Source organism: Lucilia sericata, unplaced genomic scaffold (genome assembly GCF_015586225.1).
Source record: "Lucilia sericata isolate MDLA Ls3-8-SP2 unplaced genomic scaffold, ASM1558622v1 Contig000464F_arrow, whole genome shotgun sequence".
Lineage (NCBI taxonomy): Eukaryota > Metazoa > Arthropoda > Insecta > Diptera > Calliphoridae > Lucilia > Lucilia sericata.
Window position 1 is genome coordinate 110,006 of NW_023994479.1, and position 19,995 is coordinate 130,000.

The 19,995-nt window shown below is 31.3% G+C and overlaps 1 protein-coding gene across 2 annotated transcripts in view; it reads left to right on the forward strand.

Annotated features, from left to right (window-relative positions):
- The window catches only part of LOC119605205 (DNA-directed RNA polymerase II subunit RPB9), a 158,502-nt gene that overhangs the window by 35,980 nt on the left and 102,527 nt on the right, over window positions 1-19,995 (forward strand). Inside the window, exon 2 of one of the 2 annotated variants that reach the window (XM_037958165.1) lies at window positions 3,409-3,439. The gene's annotated coding sequence lies outside the window, so the exon portion shown is untranslated. Of the gene's footprint in view, window positions 1-3,408; window positions 3,440-19,995 lie in introns of those variants that run through there. The other variant, XM_037958166.1, reaches the window with a different exon arrangement.

Consider the following 19,995-nt stretch of genomic DNA (forward strand, 5'->3'; position numbering starts at 1 on the left):
TCACCTAAACGCACATATTTCATTGATGAATAAAGCTATTGTGATAAAATTTGAGTTGGATATGTTTTGTGTACATACAAATCATTCTACAAAATTTTTTACGGATTGGGCCATTATTGGTCATAGCTCCCATATAAAGCCCACTTCCGAAAATCATTTAAAAGCTCATATTTCATTGCCAACTAAAGCTATTTTGATGAAATTGGACACAAATATGTTTAGTCGAAATATAAATCCCTCTACGAAATTTTTTCCGGATAGGCCCATAATTGGTCATAGCTCCCATATAAGGTCCACTTCCGAAAATCACTTAAACGCATATATTTCATTGAAGTATAAAGCTATCGGGGTATAATTCGACACAAATCTGTTTTGTATACATACAAATCATTCTACAAAATTGTTTACGGATCGGTCCATAATTGGTCATAGATCCTATATAAGGCCCACTTCCGAAAATCACTTAAAAGCACATATTTCAATGCCAAGTAGAGCTATATTGATAAAATTCGACACAAATATGTTTTACCTAAACATGAATGACTCTTTGAAATTTTTTCCGGATAGGCCTATAATTGGTCATAGCTCCCATATAAGGTCCACTTCCGAAAATCACTTAAACGCATATATTTCATTGAATTCTAAAGATATTGAGATAATATTCGACTTGAATATGTTTTGTGTACATACAAATCATTTTATAAATTTTTTACCTGTCGGTCCATTATTGGTCATAACTCCCATATAAGGTCCACTTACGAAAATCACTTAAAGGCACACATTTCATTATCAAATAAAGCTATCTTGATAAAATTCGACACAAACATGTTTTGTCCAAATATGAATCACTCTGCGAAATGTTTCCCGAATAGGCCCATAATTGGTCATAGTTCCCATATAAGGTCCAAATCAGTTGCACGCATATATTTCATTGAATTCTAAAGCTATAGGGGTAAAATTCGACTTGAATAAGTTTTGTGTACATATGAATCTTTCTACTACTTTTTTCTCAGATCGGTCCATTATTGGTCATAGCTTCTATATAAGGTCCACTTCTGAGAGTCACTTAAGCACACATATTTCATTGTCAAATAAAGTTAATTTGAGAAAATTCAACAAAAATATGTTTTGTCTTTACATAAATCACTCTACGAAATTTTTTGCGGATAGGATATAAAACATTCTACCAATTTTTTTCTGTATCGGTCCATATTTGGTAATAAATATTTAATAATATTTAATTATCAAATAAAGATATCTTGATAAAATATGATTTGTGCACATATGAATCACTCTGCGAAATTTTTCCGGATAGGCCCTTAATTGCTCATAGCTCCTATATAAAGTCCACTTCCTAAAGTCACCTAAACGCACATATTTCATTGATTAATAAAGCTATTGGAGTAAAATTAGACCTGATCTTTTTCTGCATATAAATGATTATACGAAATTGTTTCCTGATCAGTCCATAATTGGTCACAACTCCCATATTCTGTGTATAGATATATCATTCTATTAAAATGTTTTCGAACTGGCGTATTAATATACATTTTGCTGGACCTAATCAAAATTAGTTCGACAAAAATTTTGGCAAGTTATCTAAAAATTAGATAGTTAGATGGGTTTCAATAAAAAGTAGTTTGCTGGTGGAGGGTATTTAAGATTCGGCATAGCCGAATATAGCACTCTAACTTGTTATTATTATAACTTTAAAAGAATTTATTCATTATAAGCAAAAACTTACATTCACAAGTTGCATTTTAAGTCATTATTTTAATACGGGGATGAAATCGGAGAGAAGTACTTACCAAGCTCGCTTACAAATAGGGAGATAGGTAAGAAAGTAAGTAATACGTCAAGGCTAGAAAGCAAGTACTCACAAGTAAGTCATTACTAAACTTCTTAGTAATGCAGACGATATAAGTCATTAGCATCCCAACAACAAATTACATTAAAAAGCAATGAGTTAAAAAGCTAAAAAAGCATTTTAAACCATTATTTTAACAAGCAGATGACATTGGAGGCTATAACATACCACGCTCACTTACAAATCACTACTTTAATTAGTACTTATAAATAAGGAGTTAAAAAGTTGTTTTGTTTTAACAACGAAAATATTGCTCACACAGAATACACAGTCACTTAAAATAAAATATTTACTTTTCTGGTTATATGGAAGTCAATATAGTATTTGTAATAAAGTAATGCAAACGGTAAGATGTAGTCATTGAAAAGTAAGTGGTGATGTAAATATAATCCATTAACGAGTTTTTGCTGGGTAGTTGGTTAGTTAGTTAGTTAGTTAGTTAGTTAGTTAGTTAGTTAGTTAGTTAGTTAGTTAGTTAGTTAGTTAGTTAGTTAGTTAGTTAGTTAGTTAGTTAGTTAGTTAGTTAGTTAGTTAGTTAGTTAGTTAGTTAGTTAGTTAGTTAGTTAGTTAGTTAGTTAGTTAGTTAGTTAGTTAGTTAGTTAGTTAGTTAGTTACTTAGTTAGTTAGTTAGTTAGTTAGTTAGTTAGTTAGTTAGTTAGTTAGTTAGTTAGTTAGTTAGTTAGTTAGTTAGTTAGTTAGTTAGTTAGTTAGTTAGTTAGGTTTAAATTTCTGATTACATTGGACCTCATTTCGTGAACAAGACGATACTGGTGTCCCGTAAGCCGGTTCATTTGACTATACTACTCTGACGCTTCATCATGTGACTACAACGCCGCTCTAGAATTGTATTTGATATGTTACGTATTTCTGCGGATCAACTTTTCAATTTAACCTTAAAATTTTGGGAAATTACTCTCTTCATTTAAAAGCATATATAATGTTTCACTTAAAGACAAAAATTTTTCAGAAAATTTACCGATTTTTTTTTTTAGGAAAATTTATCTTTTTATACAAATTTTCGGAAAACTTCCTTTTTACAGATAATTTTTGAAAAAGTTAATTTGTATACAAAATTTTCGGAAATTTCCCGTTCTATGGAAGGATTTTCTCTTTTAAAGAAAATATTCAAAAAATTTCTATTTAAAAAAATGGATAGCTTTTAATAGAAAATTATTGGAAAATTATGTTTTTATTTAAAAAATTATCCTTTCAATGCAACATTTTCAAAAATGTCTCATTTTAAGAAATTTTTTTTTGGAATTTTTCTCTTTTAATAAATAAAATTCGAAAATTTTCTCTTATTATATAAAAATTACCAAATATTTTTTCTTGTTATAGAAAATGTTATGAAAATATGTCACTTTTTTATAAAAATTTTTCGAAAAATTAATATTTTATTAAAAATATTTAAAAATGTTATAAACAATTTTGAATAAATTCTTGTTATTATTATTATAGAATTATTTCACTTCTTCAAAAACATATCCTAAAATCACTTGAATCTTAATTTTTAATTTTTATATCATTTTTTTTAATTACAGCTCACAAAATTGTTTCGAACATTAGTTATCTGTAAGTATTTTTATATTAATAATAATCACTTTATTAACTTTTATTTATACACATTTTATTTTCAAATTTAAAATTGTTGGTTAACAGCCCTCCAAGAGCACGGTATTAAGTTCCTACGAAAGTTGAAATGAACGTAGGAACTCTATACCTCGCTTATGGCAATAAAGGCGTCTCATATCTGTTTCTTATTCATATACACACTTTATCTTATGTTCAAAACACTTTTTCTTACAAAAATATATAATAACTACTTACCTTCATACTCAAGCGAAATTCTTCCTTTAAAAAGAAACTCCTTTAGTAATACAATTAAAATTGATTATATTAATGTTATATACAAACTCCGCCAAAGAAATCACCAATCAAATATTTACATAAAAGCTAAAAATAAAAAGAGATTATCAGAAACCTATTGAAGAAAAAAAAAGTTATTAGACAAAATTGATTTTGGCCAAGATACCAGAAAAACACTAATGCAAACATTATTTGCTAGTTAACATGTCTTAAAATTTTATGCATACAGATTTCGGGTTTAGTATAAAGAAAATAACTTCCTTACGGTATTTAAGGATTTGTGGTAGAAAACTGTTTGTTGTTGTTGTTTTTTGTTTAATATTGATAATGTATTATTACTTTATCTGTTTACTATATGGTGTATTTCTTCCTTAATAATATGTTTTTGTATAAAAAACAATTTAAATTTATATTTATTTATGATGTGTGTTTAAGCATGTAGTTATTAGTGGTTTAGCAATTTCTTATGGGTTTTATTTTTTGAAGAAAATGTATATTTATTTAAAAGCATTGGTGCCTTAATGTCTGGTTTTTTTTGAAGAAGAAAAACTATTAGTTTTTGTGAAAAAAAAAACTGAAATAAAAAATATTTTAAATTATTGATACGATTCCTTTTGTCTGAGACATTTCCAGCAAAAACTTACATATCAAAGGGGGTTTAACCCTCTTACGCAATAGCATTTTAAATCATTATTTTAACACGATGCTTACAAGTAGGGAGTTACTCAAGTACTTACTATGATCGCTTGCAAATAAGGAGTTAAATAAGTAGTTTGTTAAAAAAATAGTAGAATACGTCCACTGTGTCCATTATTAGTTTTAACAACAATAGCTTTTTCTTTTTGACACATATGTAAGTCATTACTAGACTCCTTCTAAGTAATATAGTCGTTACGTAGTAGTCATTAAAAAGTATGTATAAGTCTTTACCGTGTTTTTGCTGGGTTAGGTTATGAAATCCTTAATAAAGAACAGTTTTAACATTTACCGTAAATTTTGCTCTTTTTATAGAAAATTTTCAGATAATTACATTTAAAAAAAAAAAAAATTTAGAAAAACCTTCCCTAAAATTTTTTTTTCGAAAATTTCTCTTACACAAAATTTTGGGAAAATTTCTCTTTTTATAGAAATTTTTTTGGAAATTTTTTTAAAAGAATTTTTCGGAACATTTTTCTTTTATAGAAAATTTTCTGAAAATTTCTCTTTTTAAAGACACTTTGCGAAAAATTTTCTCTTTTTATAGAAAATTTGCGAAAATTTCACTTTTTATTAGAAATTTTGTACGAATTAAATTGCCCTTTTTAGCTCAACTTTTCAGTTCTAATGCAGCTCTATTTCAGTTCTAGTTCAGTTCTAGTTCAGTCTAGTTCAGTTGTCGTTCAGTTCTAGTCAGTCTAGTTCAGTTATAGTTCAGTTCTAGTTCAGTTCTAGTTCAGTTCTAGTTCAGTTCTAGTTCAGTTCAGTCAGTTCTAGTTCAGTTCTAGTTCAGTTCTAGTTCAGTTCTAGTCAGTTCTAGTTCAGTTCTAGTTCTAGTTCTAGTTCAGTTCTAGTTCGTCTAGTTTCAGTTCTAGTTCAGTTCTAGTTCAGTTTCTAGTTCAGTTCTAGTTCAGTTCTAGTTCAGTTCTAGTTCAGTTCTAGTTCAGTTCTAGTTCAGTTCTAGTTCAGTTCTAGTTCAGTTCTAGTTCAGTTCTAGTTCAGTTCTAGTTCAGTTCTAGTTCAGTTCTAGTTCAGTTCTAGTTCAGTTCTAGTTCAGTTCTAGTTCAGTTCTAGTTCAGTTCTAGTTCAGTTCTAGTTCAGTTCTAGTTCAGTTCTAGTTCAGTTCTAGTTCAGTTCTAGTTCAGTTCTAGTTCAGTTCTAGTGTTCTAGTTCAGTTCTAGTTCAGTTCTAGTTCAGTTCTAGTTCAGTTCTAGTTCAGTTCTAGTTCAGTTCTAGTTCAGTTCTAGTTCAGTTCTAGTTCAGTTCTAGTTCAGTTCTAGTTCAGTTCTAGTTCAGTTCTAGTTCAGTTCTAGTTCAGTTCTAGTTCATTCTAGTTCAGTTCTAGTTCAGTTCTAGTTCAGTTCTAGTTCAGTTGCGTTCTAGTTCAGTTCTAGATCAGTTCTAGTTCAATTCTAGGTCAGTTCTAGTTATAAAAAATTTTCGGAAAATGTCTCTTTCATAGAAAATTTTCCCAAAATATGTAATTTTATAAAAATATTTGGAAAACGTTTCTGAAAATGACATTTTTGTGGAAATTTATTTCTTTTTTTTTATAAAACAGAGACTAAGGAAGAGATCTTTTTTCAAATCTTGCTCTTGGCAGAGAACGATTCGTAGAAGAGTTAAATGATTTCTCTTGTGATTATAAGATTTTTTAGTAAAAAACCATATCTATCAAATTATTAAGTTCTAGAACAGGTATAGGCAGAGACTTTTTGTTCACGTGTGAAATTTCTCGTTGTGGGTAGAAATCTTTAAATTTCGACAATAATTATAGTCTAAAATTCTATAGCACAGTCGTGCGATCAAAAAAAAAAATACTACTAAATATTCTATAATCTGAGAATCTTATTAATGACTTCTTCACCCTCACAGCCACTTTTTTCAAAAAACACACCTTAAAGTGTTTCTAATGTTGTTTCACTATGTATAGTTTTTTTTCTCCACTTTTTTTGAAAATGTTAATTATGTCTAAAAGAAATCACATTGATTGACTTATCCGACAGATCTAAACGATTACATTTAACAGCAAATGAATGAATAAGTGACGGTAGTAGAGTGGATTGAGTGTTGGTTGCCTTTTATTGAGTCGATTAGTGTGTGTGTTTGTGTGTCTGTGGTGGGGGTTTTGTTTTGGGTGACATTTGAATTACTTACGATCATACACACTATTCACTATGCCAAAAAAACAAAGTAGAAACAACAAACCGGCAATTATGGCAAAAAAAAAAAAACTAAACCTTTGCTGCTGCTGTCGCTAATATTTCAATACGTTTTGTTTTTTTTACAATTTAAATAAAATTTTTTAACGCGAATTGTCGTACTTTGTGGGCTTGTTAGCAAATTGTGTAAAAAAACTTTTTGTTTCTAAAAAACCTTTAAATTAACGCCCACTTTTAGTTTTTTGCTTTGAAAGAAACTATTACGACTACTATGAACAAAATTGCCATTAAAACAATACAACTTTGTGTGTGACTGACGACTGACTAAATGACTAACTGAATATAAATTTTACATATGATTTTGTTTTTTTTTTACAAAACATTAATTTATTTATAGGTTTTTTTTTTTCTAAACGTTTAAATTTTAAAAGAAATCTCTGCTTCAATTTTTATTCTGTTCACTCTTCTAGACAATTTAGGCATTTAATATGCATTTATATGACTATTTTATATGCAAAATATTGTTATTGTTATTAAATGCTATTTTCTTGTAAATATTGTTCCTATTGTTGTTGGTTTGAAAGCAAAGTTTGCAAAAAAAATTATTGTAAATATTCTTTTGCTGTATAAAAAACAAAAAAGGTGTGATTTGTGATCTGTCAAGCTCACACAATTTACCTACAGATCACTTTTTCTTGATCGTTGTCGTTGATCGGCAACAGTAGTTGAGTGTTGTGGTAACAGTTACAAAAAAAAAAAAAAAAAAAAAAAAAAAAACACAAATCAGCTAAATGCCAGGCAACTAACAAAGTAACTGCTGATATTTGTTTTTGTACTGCAACAATGCGTTGACAGTCTAATGTTTTTTCTGACGTTTTCGTTCCCTTTTTATTGTTTTTTGTTGCCCTCTCATGCTTTTAATGTAAATTTGTTAAACAATTGTTTTAAAATTCTAGTTACAATGACATTAATTTAAAAAAGTAGAATTTCGAATGCCCTACAAAAACAACAACTATCTTCTAAAGAAAGCTATTCTCAGTTAATTTTATATCTCCACGAGAGAATTATTCCCTTGCAAAACTTTTGCAATGAAAACTATTCTCAGATAGACAGCTTTAAAGAAATACTATTCTACACAAATTTCTTGTCCTTAGGGCAACAATTTTCTATAGAGAACTCTTCTCGTTTGGTCAACAATTTTCTATAGAAAACTCTTCCCTTTTGGGGAACAGTTTACTATAGAAAACTCTTCCCCTTTGGTCAAGAATTTTCTATAGAAAACTCCCCTCCTTTGGGCAACAATTTTCTATAGAAAACTCTTCCCCTTTGAGCAACAATTTACTATAAAAAACTCTTCCCATTTAGTCAACAATTTTCTATGTAATACTCTTCTCCTTTGGGCAACTATTTTCTATAGAAAACTCCTCCCCTTTGGGCAACAATTTTCTATAGAAAACTCTTCCCCGTTGGGCAACAATTTTCAATAGAAAACTCTTCGCCTTTGGGCAACAATTTTCTATAGAAAACTCTCAACCTTTGGGCAACAATTTTCTATAGAAAACTCTTCTCCTTTGGGCAACAATTTTCTATAGAAAACTCTTCCCCTTGGGGCAACAATTTTCAATAGAAAACTCTTCCCCTTGGGGCAACAATTTTCTATAGAAAACTCTTCCCCTTGGGGCAACAATTTTCTATAGAAAACTCTTCCCCTTGGGGCAACAATTTTCTATAGAAAACTCTTCCCCTTGGGGCAACAATTTTCTATAGAAAACACTTCCCCTTGGGGCAACAATTTTCTATAGAAAACTCTTCCCCTTGGGGCAACAATTTTCTATAGAGAACTCTTCCCCTTTGGGCAACAATTTTCTATAGAAAACTCTTCTCGTTTGGTCAACAATTTTCTATAGAAAACTCTTCCCATTTGGGCAACAATTTTCTATAGAAAACTCTTCCCATTTGGGCAACAATTTTCTATAGAAAACTCTTCCCCTTTGGGCAACAATTTTCTATAGAAAACTCTTCCCCTTTGGACAAGAATTTTCTATAGAAAACTCTTCCCCTTGGGGCAACAATTTTCTATAGAAAACTCTTCCCCTTAGGGCAACAATTTTCTATAGAAAACTCTTCCCCTTGGGGCAACAATTTTCTATAGAAAACTCTTCCCCTGGGGGCAACAATTTTCTATAGAAAACTCTTCCCCTGGGGGCAACAATTTTCTATAGAAAACTCTTCCCCTTTGGGCAACAATTTTCTATAGAAAACTCTTCCCCTTTGGGCAACAATTTTCTATAGAAAACTCTTCCCCTTTGGGCAACAATTTTCTATAGAAAACTCTTCCCCTTGGGGCAAAAATTTTCTATAGAAAACTCTTCCCCTTGGGGCAACAATTTTCTATAGAAAACTCTTCCCCTTGGGGCAACAATTTTCTATAGAAAAACTCTTCCCTTTGGGCAACAATTTTCTATAGAAAACTCTTCCCCTTTGTTCAACAATTTTCTATAGAAAACTGATACCCTTTGGGCAACAATTTTCTATAGAAAACTCTTCCCTTTTGGGCAACAATTTTCTATAGAAAACTCTTCCCTTTTGGGCAACAATTTTCTATAGAAAACTCTTCCCTTTTGGGCAACAATTTTCTATAGAAATCTCTTCCCCTTTGAGTATAAAATTTCTATAGAAAACTGTTCCTCTTTGGGTAACAATTTTCTATAAAAAACTCTTTTCCCTTTTAAGCAAAACTTTTCTATAGAAAACTCGTCCGCTTCGAGCAACGATATCTATAGAAATCTCTTCCCCTTTGGACATACATTTTCTACAGAAAACTCTTCCCATATAGAGAACTCTTCGTCTATGGACAACAATTTTCTATAGAAATCTTTTGAAAAACACTTTTCTGTCCAAAACTTTTCACCGTTGGCAACAACTTTCTATGGAAAACTCTTCCCCATTTCACAAACATTTTCTATAGACAATTGTTACGATAGTAAAATCTTGTCTCTTAAAGAATACTTTTCACAAAATGTTTACGTCAAGAAAGTCAAAGTTCTCTTAAAGAAAACTCTTCCCAGAAAGAATTTTTCGCATTCTAGTTGACTATCTTAATAACATCCTACAGCCAAAATTTTCATCCTGGATTACAATCTTACCGTAATGCCAATTATGCCTACTCATCCCATAATGAGAGTAAACAAAAGTTACAACTACACAAACAAACAACACCATTTTAAATGAACAGAACTTGCAAATCAATTGGTAACTGTATGTTTACTGTTACTGTGCATGACAGCACCAAATAAATCAACATTCTGTCAAGCATTTGAAATGAGTAAAGAGCAAAATGCTACAGCAAACAAACAAGCAAACACTCATATGTATAGTCGTACATGAACAAGTCAGCGTGTCTGTCTGTCTGTCTGTTTGTCAGTTGACAAAAGGAGTGAGCTTGGAAAGTGTGTGTCACACGTTCTTGCTGTGCTAGTGTCACATATTCAGATTATTGTACACTATGTATTTTTTTTTCTATTTACTTTTGGCAAATATCCCACTGTGTAGAGAAAAAATAACCCAGTGAATAATTTAAAAAAATTAGCAATCAACATTTTTTTAATATTTTAAATTCAACTATCATGGGATTGTTTTAAAATTAAATATAGAAAAAATTCTGTTTGTTTTGCTATAATTGTTTGCTGGGTTATATATTTTTTTATTATTTTGATTTAAACTACATGATAAATTTAAATTCCCACAACATAACTTGGCTTTTAATATATTTAATTTTTAAATTAAATTGCAAATAGTCAAATCATGCTCTAAGCGTGGTTAAAAAAAAAAACCTATATATACATATATATTTTATTTATATTATTTAAAAAACATCAAAAGCATCCGCTGTTTTTGTTTAAATACTTTGTTGCCATAACAGCAGTAGATTTTTAAATCACAATAATACTTTGTTTAATTGCAAATTCCAAAACGTTTAACCAACTTCCAAACAACGACGTCAAGGAATTTGCCTCTTTAAAATGCGAATAGAAAAGATCTGTTACTTTAACGTTTTAGCCATTTGTATTACGAAAAAGATCTTTGTTTTATTTTATGACAAGATTGAGTATTGAATTTTGATGTATGTTTCGCCATATGTATGCGTTATTTTATGTGTGTTCCAAATTACCTCGTAAACTAAAACATGGATTTATAAAATTTCATGATATTATCAGGCGCCACTTTGATGGATTTAAGAGTGAATGTGCAAATTTTCTCTAATTAGTTGTATGTTTATAAAACATGCAACAAACTAATTTGTTGTCAGTGAATGTTTTCTGTAACAGAAAATATTGTCAATTTCAATTCTTCTTAAACTCTTAAACTAGATTATAGGTTAGACTATAGATTATACTATAGACTAGACTATAGACTTCCCCTTCCGCTTTGGGCTACAATTTTCCATAGGAAACTCTTCCCCTTTGGGCAACAATTTTCTATACAAAACTCTTCCCCTTCGGGCAACAATTTCCTATAGAAAACTCTTTCCATTGGGGCAACAATTTCCTATAGGAAACTCTTCCCTTTGGACAAGAATTTCTATAGAAAACTCTCCCATTGGACAAGTAATTTTCTATTAAACACTCTTCCCCATTGGGCAACAATTTTCCATAGAAAACTAGACTAGACTATAGACTAGACTATAGACTAGACTATAGACTAGACTATAGACTAGACTATAGACTAAACTATAGACTAACTATAGACTAGACTATAGACTACTAGACTACTATAACTAGACTATAAGACTAGACTATAGACTAGACTATAGACTAGGACTATAGACTAGACTACTATAGACTAGACTATAGACTAGGACTATAGGACTAGACTAGACTATAGACTAGACTATAGCCTAGACTATAGACTAGACTAGAGACTAGACTATAGAACTAGACTATAGACTAGACTATAGACTAGACTATAGACTAGACTAGACTATAGACTAGACTATAGACTAGACTAGACCTATAGACTAGACTATAGACTAGACTAGACTATAGACTAGACTATAGACTAGACTATAGACTAGACTATATACTAGACTATAGACTAGACTATAGACTAGACTATAGACTAGACTATAGACTAGACTATAGACTAGACTATAGACTAGGACTATAGACTAGACTATAGACTAGACTATAGACTAGACTAGACTAGACTATAGACAGACTATAGACTAGGACTATAGACCTAGACTATAGACTAGACTATAGACTAGACTATAGACTAGACTATAGACTAGACTATAGACTAGACTATAGACTAGACTATAGACTAGACTATAGACTAGACTATAGACTAGACTATAGACTAGACTATAGACTAGACTATAGACTAGACTATAGACTAGACTAGACTATAGACTAGACTATAGACTAGACTAGACTATAGACTAGACTATAGACTAGACTAGACTATAGACTAGACTATAGACTAGACTAGACTATAGACTAGACTATAGACTAGACTAGACTATAGACTAGACTATAGACTAGACTATAGACTAGACTATAGACTAGACTATAGACTAGACTATAGACTAGACTATAGACTAGACTATAGACTAGACTATAGACTAGACTATAGACTAGACTATAGACTAGACTATAGACTAGACTATAGACTATAGACTAGACTATAGACTAGACTATAGACTAGACTATAGACTAGACTATAGACTAGACTATAGACTAGACTATAGACTAGACTATAGACTAGACTATAGACTAGACTATAGACTAGACTATAGACTAGACTATAGACTAGACTATAGACTAGACTATAGACTAGACTATAGACTAGACTATAGACTAGACTATAGACTAGACTATAGACTAGACTATAGACTAGACTATAGACTAGACTATAGACTAGACTATAGACTAGACTATAGACTAGACTATAGACTAGACTATAGACTAGACTATAGACTAGACTAGACTAGACTATAGACTAGACTATAGACTAGACTATAGACTAGACTATAGACTAGACTATAGACTAGACTATAGACTAGACTATAGACTAGACTATAGACTAGACTATAGACTAGACTATAGACTAGACTATAGACTAGACTATAGACTAGACTATAGACTAGACTATAGACTAGACTATAGACTAGACTATAGACTAGACTATAGACTAGACTATAGACTAGACTATAGACTAGACTATAGACTAGACTGTATAGACTAGACTATAGACTAGACTATAGACTAGACTATAGACTAGACTATAGACTAGACTATAGGACTAGACTATAGACTAGACTATAGACTAGACTATAGACTAGACTATAGACTAGACTATAGACTAGACCATCGACTAGACCATCGACTAGACCCATCGACTAGACCATCGACTAGACCATCGACTAGACCATCGACTAGACCATCGACTAGACCATCGACTAGACCATCGACTAGACTATCGACTAGACTATTGACTAGACTAATCGACTAGACTATAGACTAGACTACAGACTAGACTATAGGCTAGAGTATTGGGTAGACTGTAGAATAGTATATAGACTAGGCACATTCTGTTCCTCTTAGGGTGACCTCTTCCCCTTTCGTGACCACAATTTTATATTAAAGTTCGAAACTGTTGTCAAATAATTTAATAAAATTTTACACTTTACCTTAGAGTAAACTATCACTGTCATTGTCACTTATATTTTGCATTGAACGCTTATAACTGAGACTTTTTTAACCACTTTAAATATTGAATAAATATATACATTTTTCAACTAATTTTTTTTTTCATATCTAATCTGTTTTAATTTTTTTTTTTCTTTATTAAAATAATATAAATTTTCTAATATTTCCTTTCAGAGTCTCTCTATGTATCATATTTAAGCTCTGTATCTATGCATTTAATTAATAAATATTTACAAATATTATGAATATTTAACTTAAATAAATTGCATATTAATAATATTTATTGCCTTTAACAGATAAAAACAAAACCTACGCATTTTTAAACAAAATATTATTTTTTTATTTTAATTTAATAGTTTTTTTCTTTACATCTTCATGGGAATTAAATGGTGTCGTTTTATAGTTTTTTTTTTTCGCAATTTCAGTTAAAACTAAAAGAAAAATGTTTAAAAACTGCACATGTGCAAATTGACAAGATAGAGGCAAATATGCACATGTCAATAAACAACATTTTGATCAATAAGTTTTCTACGTTTATTTTATTTTTTTAATTTTTATTTTTAAAATTCAAAACTTGTAGAGATAGCAAACAACTATTAAGCAGCCTTAACGTCATAGACTAAAGGTACCAAAAAAAAAAAGTTATTGAAAAAATAAAACGTTGCCACTAAATATGATGTATTGCTAATACCACAAAAACGACAAGCCAAGTTATTTTTTTCTTTTTCTGCTGTTTTCAGTTGTTGTCTTCATATTAAAATAGCTGTAGCTGTAGCAGCAGCAACAGAAAACAGCAATTACCACCTGCTTATTTTTGCATGATCTTTGTCGAGAATGTGTCTTTGAATAAATATTGAATATTGAGTAAGTTAGTGTATGTCTGTCTGTCTGTCCGTTGTGTTGTCTGTGTGGAATATTGAATTGAATATGCATAATACTTAGTTTAAGGTAATTTATGATGCAAGCTAAATAACAGAAACACAAAAAAAGTCAACCCAGAGAGGAAATACTGGCACTAGAATTATAAGTGGGCTTGCAACACCCTACACTACTGTCATACTTTTATTGTGTTTTAGGGTGTGATGATGTAAATTACACACATAGCGTTAATTGAATTTTGAATTAATTTTAAATATTGATTTTAGTCTAGTCTATAGTCTAGTCTATAGTCTAGTCTATAGTCTAGTCTATAGTCTAGTCTATAGTCTAGTCTATAGTCTAGTCTATAGTTAGTCTATAGTCTAGTCTATAGTCTAGTCTATAGTCTAGTCTATAGTCTAGTCTATAGTCTAGTCTATAGTCTAGTCTATAGTCTAGTCTATAGTCTAGTCTATAGTCTAGTCTATAGTCTAGTCTATAGTCTAGTCTATAGTCTAGTCTATAGTCTAGTCTATAGTCTAGTCTATAGTCTAGTCTATAGTCTAGTCTATAGTCTAGTCTATAGTCTAGTCTAAGTCTAGTCTATAGTCTAGTCTATAGTCTAGTCTATAGTCTAGTCTATAGTCTAGTCTATAGTCTAGTCTATAGTCTAGTCTATAGTCTAGTCTATAGTCTAGTCTATAGTCTAGTCTATAGTCTAGTCTATAGTCTAGTCTATAGTCTAGTCTATAGTCTAGTCTATAGTCTAGTCTATAGTCTAGTCTATAGTCTAGTCTATAGTCTAGTCTATAGTCTAGTCTATAGTCTAGTCTATAGTCTAGTCTATAGTCTAGTCTATAGTCTAGTCTATAGTCTAGTCTATAGTCTAGTCTATAGTCTAGTCTATAGTCTAGTCTATAGTCTAGTCTATAGTCTAGTCTATAGTCTAGTCTAGTCTAGTCTATAGTCTAGTCTATAGTCTAGTCTATAGTCTAGTCTATAGTCTAGTCTATAGTCTAGTCTATAGTCTAGTCTATAGTCTAGTCTATAGTCTAGTCTATAGTCTAGTCTATAGTCTAGTCTATAGTCTAGTCTATAGTCTAGTCTATAGTCTAGTCTATAGTCTAGTCTATAGTCTAGTCTATAGTCTAGTCTATAGTCTAGTCTATAGTCTAGTCTATAGTCTAGTCTATAGTCTAGTCTATAGTCTAGTCTATAGTCTAGTCTATAGTCTAGTCTATAGTCTAGTCTAGTCTATAGTCTAGTCTAGTCTATAGTCTAGTCTAGTCTAGTCTATAGTCTAGTCTAGTCTAGTCTATAGTCTAGTCTAGTCTATAGTCTAGTCTATAGTCTAGTCTATAGTCTAGTCTATAGTCTAGTCTAGTCTAGTCTATAGTCTAGTCTATAGTCTAGTCTATAGTCTAGTCTATAGTCTAGTCTATAGTCTAGTCTATAGTCTAGTCTATAGTCTAGTCTATAGTCTAGTCTATAGTCTAGTCTATAGTCTAGTCTATAGTCTAGTCTATAGTCTAGTCTATAGTCTAGTCTATAGTCTAGTCTATAGTCTAGTCTATAGTCTAGTCTATAGTCTAGTCTATAGTCTAGTCTATAGTCTAGTCTATAGTCTAGTCTATAGTCTAGTCTATAGTCTAGTCTATAGTCTAGTCTATAGTCTAGTCTTAGTAGTCTATAGTCTAGTCTATAGTCTAGTCTATAGTCTAGTCTATAGTCTAGTCTATAGTCTAGTCTATAGTCTAGTCTATAGTCTAGTCTATAGTCTAGTCTATAGTCTAGTCTATAGTCTAGTCTATAGTCTAGTCTATAGTCTAGTCTCTTAGTCTAGTCTATAGTCTAGTCTATAGTCCTAGTCTATAGTCTAGTCTATAGTCTAGTCTATCGTCTAGTCTAGTCTAGTCTATAGTCTAGTCTATAGTCTAGTCTATAGTCTAGTCTATAGTCTAGTCTTATAGTCTAGTCTATTATAGTCTAGTCTATAGTCTAGTCTATAGTCTAGTCTATAGTCTGTCTATAGTCTAGTCTATAGTCTAGTCTATAGTCTAGTCTATAGTCTAGTCTATAGTCTAGTCTATAGTCTAGTCTATAGTCTAGTCTATAGTCTAGTCTATAGTCTAGTCTATAGTCTAGTCTATAGTCTAGTCTATAGTCTAGTCTATAGTCTAGTCTACTAGGTCTAGTCTATAGTCTAGTCCTTAAGTCTATCTATAGTCTAGTCTATAGTCTAGTCTATAGTCTAGTCTATAGTCTAGTCTATAGTCTAGTCTATAGTCTAGTCTATAGTTAGTCTATTGTCTATAGTCTAGTATAGTCTAGTCTATAGTCTAGTCTATAGTCTAGTCTATAGTCTAGTCTATAGTCTAGTCTATAGTCTAGTCTATAGTCTAGTCTATAGTCTAGTCTATAGTCATTCTATAGCCTATTCTATAGTCAGTCTATAGTCTAGTCTATAGTCTTGTAAATAGTTAAGTCTACAGGCTAGTCTATAGTCTAGTCTATAGGCTAATCTATAGTCTATATTCTAGTCTGGTGTATAGTCTAGTCTATAGTCTAGTCTATAGGCTTATCTATAGTCTGGCCTATGGTCTGGCCTATAGTCTAGTCTATAGTCTAAGTCTAGTCTATAGTCTAGTCTAGTCTAGTCTATAGTCTAGTCTAGTCTATAGTCTAGTCTAGTCTAGTCTAGTCTATAGTCTATAGTCTAGTCTAGTCTTAAGCCTAGTCTATAGTCTAGTCTAGTATATAGTCTACAGTCTATAGTCTATTCTTGTCTGTTTACTAGGGTAGTCTACAGTCTAGTCTATAATGTAATACATTGTCTGGTCTGTAGTCTAGTCTATAGTCTAGTCTATGATACACAGATAAAACAATTTCAAAACGTGAGATAAAAAACCCCGAACTCAAAATTGTTTCAAAAATATATTAATATATCCTTATTTAAAGGCGTATTTAGTATAGATGAAAAATAAGAAACCCTTATTAATTAATTGGTGTGAATCATATTAATGAATGTCGTTGTTTCACATGTTGCAAATACAAGACATAATTATACCCTTTTTCACTTGATAGTAGGGGTAACCAAGTGAACAAACCCAAAATAAAGCTAAACTAAACAATACAAGCTTCTGTACAATATCATCCGTCATTAAAAGGATGGTTCAGAAGACAAGAAAAAACCGAACATGCTTCTAAACAAGATATTTTTGCCACATTTTTACACACAATGTTCCTTGAATAAAATAGGAAGACTAACGCAAAAAATATGCGGAATGCATTTAACAGGTTTCATTAACTGCTTAACAGCAAGTTGTAAATAATTTTTTTTTTTTTTTGGAAAAAAGAAGTTCAACTACGAGTTACGAGTTGTATACAAGATTTCAACAAAATAAATGACAATTTTATATTTCTACAATTTAATTGTTGGCTGCATGTTTACAAATTAAAACGGTTTTTTGTTATAAAGTTCAGTCATATAACTGGCAGCAGCCAGCCCAATAAAAAAAATAGAAAAATACTTTAGTTTTTCTTTATAAAAAGAAAAAAGTAATAACTGAGCCTAGAAATAACTATCGTACTCACCTGCTGTTTTATTAATAGACACAACATGTGCGAAACACCTTCATGGGCAGCATGTGGCGATAATGACTTTAATAATCCTAGAAAGTTGAGGAAGGTAGTTAAACAAGCTTGTAGCACACCAGCCAGCCAAATAGTTACAACATACAACTATAACTAGACAAGTCAAACTTACAAGAGTCAACTTGTCTTATATTGCATTGACTGCTTGTTTTTAAAACAAAGATCAGACCAGCCTTTCTTTTCACCCATTCCTTTATCCTCTGGCCTCTTAACAAGCTAGCCAAACCTGGAATGAAAGACCAAAAAATACAGTCACTTATTTAATCAATATTCACGGTATAAGAATTTAAGAGGTTTGAAATCATCATCATCATTCTCTTTAGACACAATTACAACTGTATTTTACAGAATTAATAGCCAAATGCATTAAATGCTCATATTAAACAAGTCTTAGTAATAATAGGCCCATACAATCGACACATGTCTTATCCACTTAAGTATACTTAGGTCCAATATAAATATACTCCTCTTATTGTTTCTTGTTGTATTGCATATCCTGCTAATCTAATCAGGCATTCATAAGTTATTACATGTCATCTTCTGTCTTTGGCGCTTTTTATGACAAATGTTCATGTGCTGCTGCTTGATGCAAAAAGGAGAAGCTACTTGCATGTTTCGCCTATTTTCCAACAAGAGAGAAAAGTGGTCGATTGGTAATTTCTGGGCTTGGGTGTGATCAGAACTGTGAAAGAAGGAATTCTTTAAATAAAACAGTACTTGAACTAAACTGGAATAAAATTAGAACTGAAATAAAGCAGTAATTGAACTGAACTAGAACTGAACTAGAACTAAACTAGAACTGAACTAGAACTGAACTAGAACTGAACTAGAACTGAACTAGAACTGAACTAGAACTGAACTAGAACTGAACTAGAACTGAACTAGAACTGAACAAGAACTGACAAGAACTAGAACTGAACTAGAACTGAACTAGAACTGAACTAGAACTGAACTAGAACTGAACTAGAACTGAACTGAAACTGAACTAGAACTGAACTAGAACTGAACTAGAACTGAACTAGAACTGAACTAGAACTGAACTAGAACTGAACTAGAACTGAACTAGAACTGAACTAGAACTGAACTAGAACTGAACTAGAACTGAACTAGAACTGAACTAGAACTGAACTAGAACTGAACTAGAACTGAACTAGAACTGAACTAGAACTGAACTAGAACTGAACTAGAACTGAACTAGAACTGAACTAGAACTGAACTAGAACTGAACTAGAACTGAACTAGAACTGAACTAGAACTGAACTAGAACTGAACTAAACTGAACTAGAACTGAACTAGAACTGAACTAGAACTGAACTAGAACTGAACTAGAACTGAACTAGAACTGAACTAGAACTGAACTAGAACTGAACTAGAACTGAACTAGAACTGAACTAGAACTGAACTAGAACTGAACTAGAACTGAACTAGAACTGAACTAGAACTGAACTAGAACTGAACTAGAACTGAACTAGAACTGAACTAGAACTGAACTAGAACTGAACTAGAACTGAACTAGAACTGAACTAGAACTGAACTAGAACTGAACTAGAACTGAACTAGAACTGAACTAGAACTGAACTAGAACTGAACTAGAACTGAACTAGAACTGAACTAGAACTGAACTAGAACTGAACTAGAACTGAACTAGAACTGAACTAGAACTGAACTAGAACTGAACTAGAACTGAACTAGAACTGAACTAGAACTGAACTAGAACTGAACTAGAACTGAACTAGAACTGAACTAGAACTGAACTAGAACTGAACTAGAACTGAACTAGAACTGAACTAGAACTGAACTAAACTGAACTAGAACTGAACTAGAACTGAACTAGAACTGAACTAGAACTGAACTAGAACTGAACTAGAACTGAACTAGAACTGAACTAAACTGAACTAGAACTGAACTAGAACTGAACTAGAACTGAACTAGAACTGAACTAGAACTGAACTAGAACTGAACTAGAACTGAACTAGAACTGAACTGGAACTGAACTAGAACTGAACTAGAACTGAACTAGAACTGAACTGGAACTGAACTAGAATTGAACTAGAACTGAACTAATATCCCCTAAATTCACTCCTTTAAAGCTCTCAACCAAATAAGCTTATATCCAACCTAGTTATACCTGCATATTTATTATTACATACCAACTTTTCAGTTCCTTTAACTCACACATACT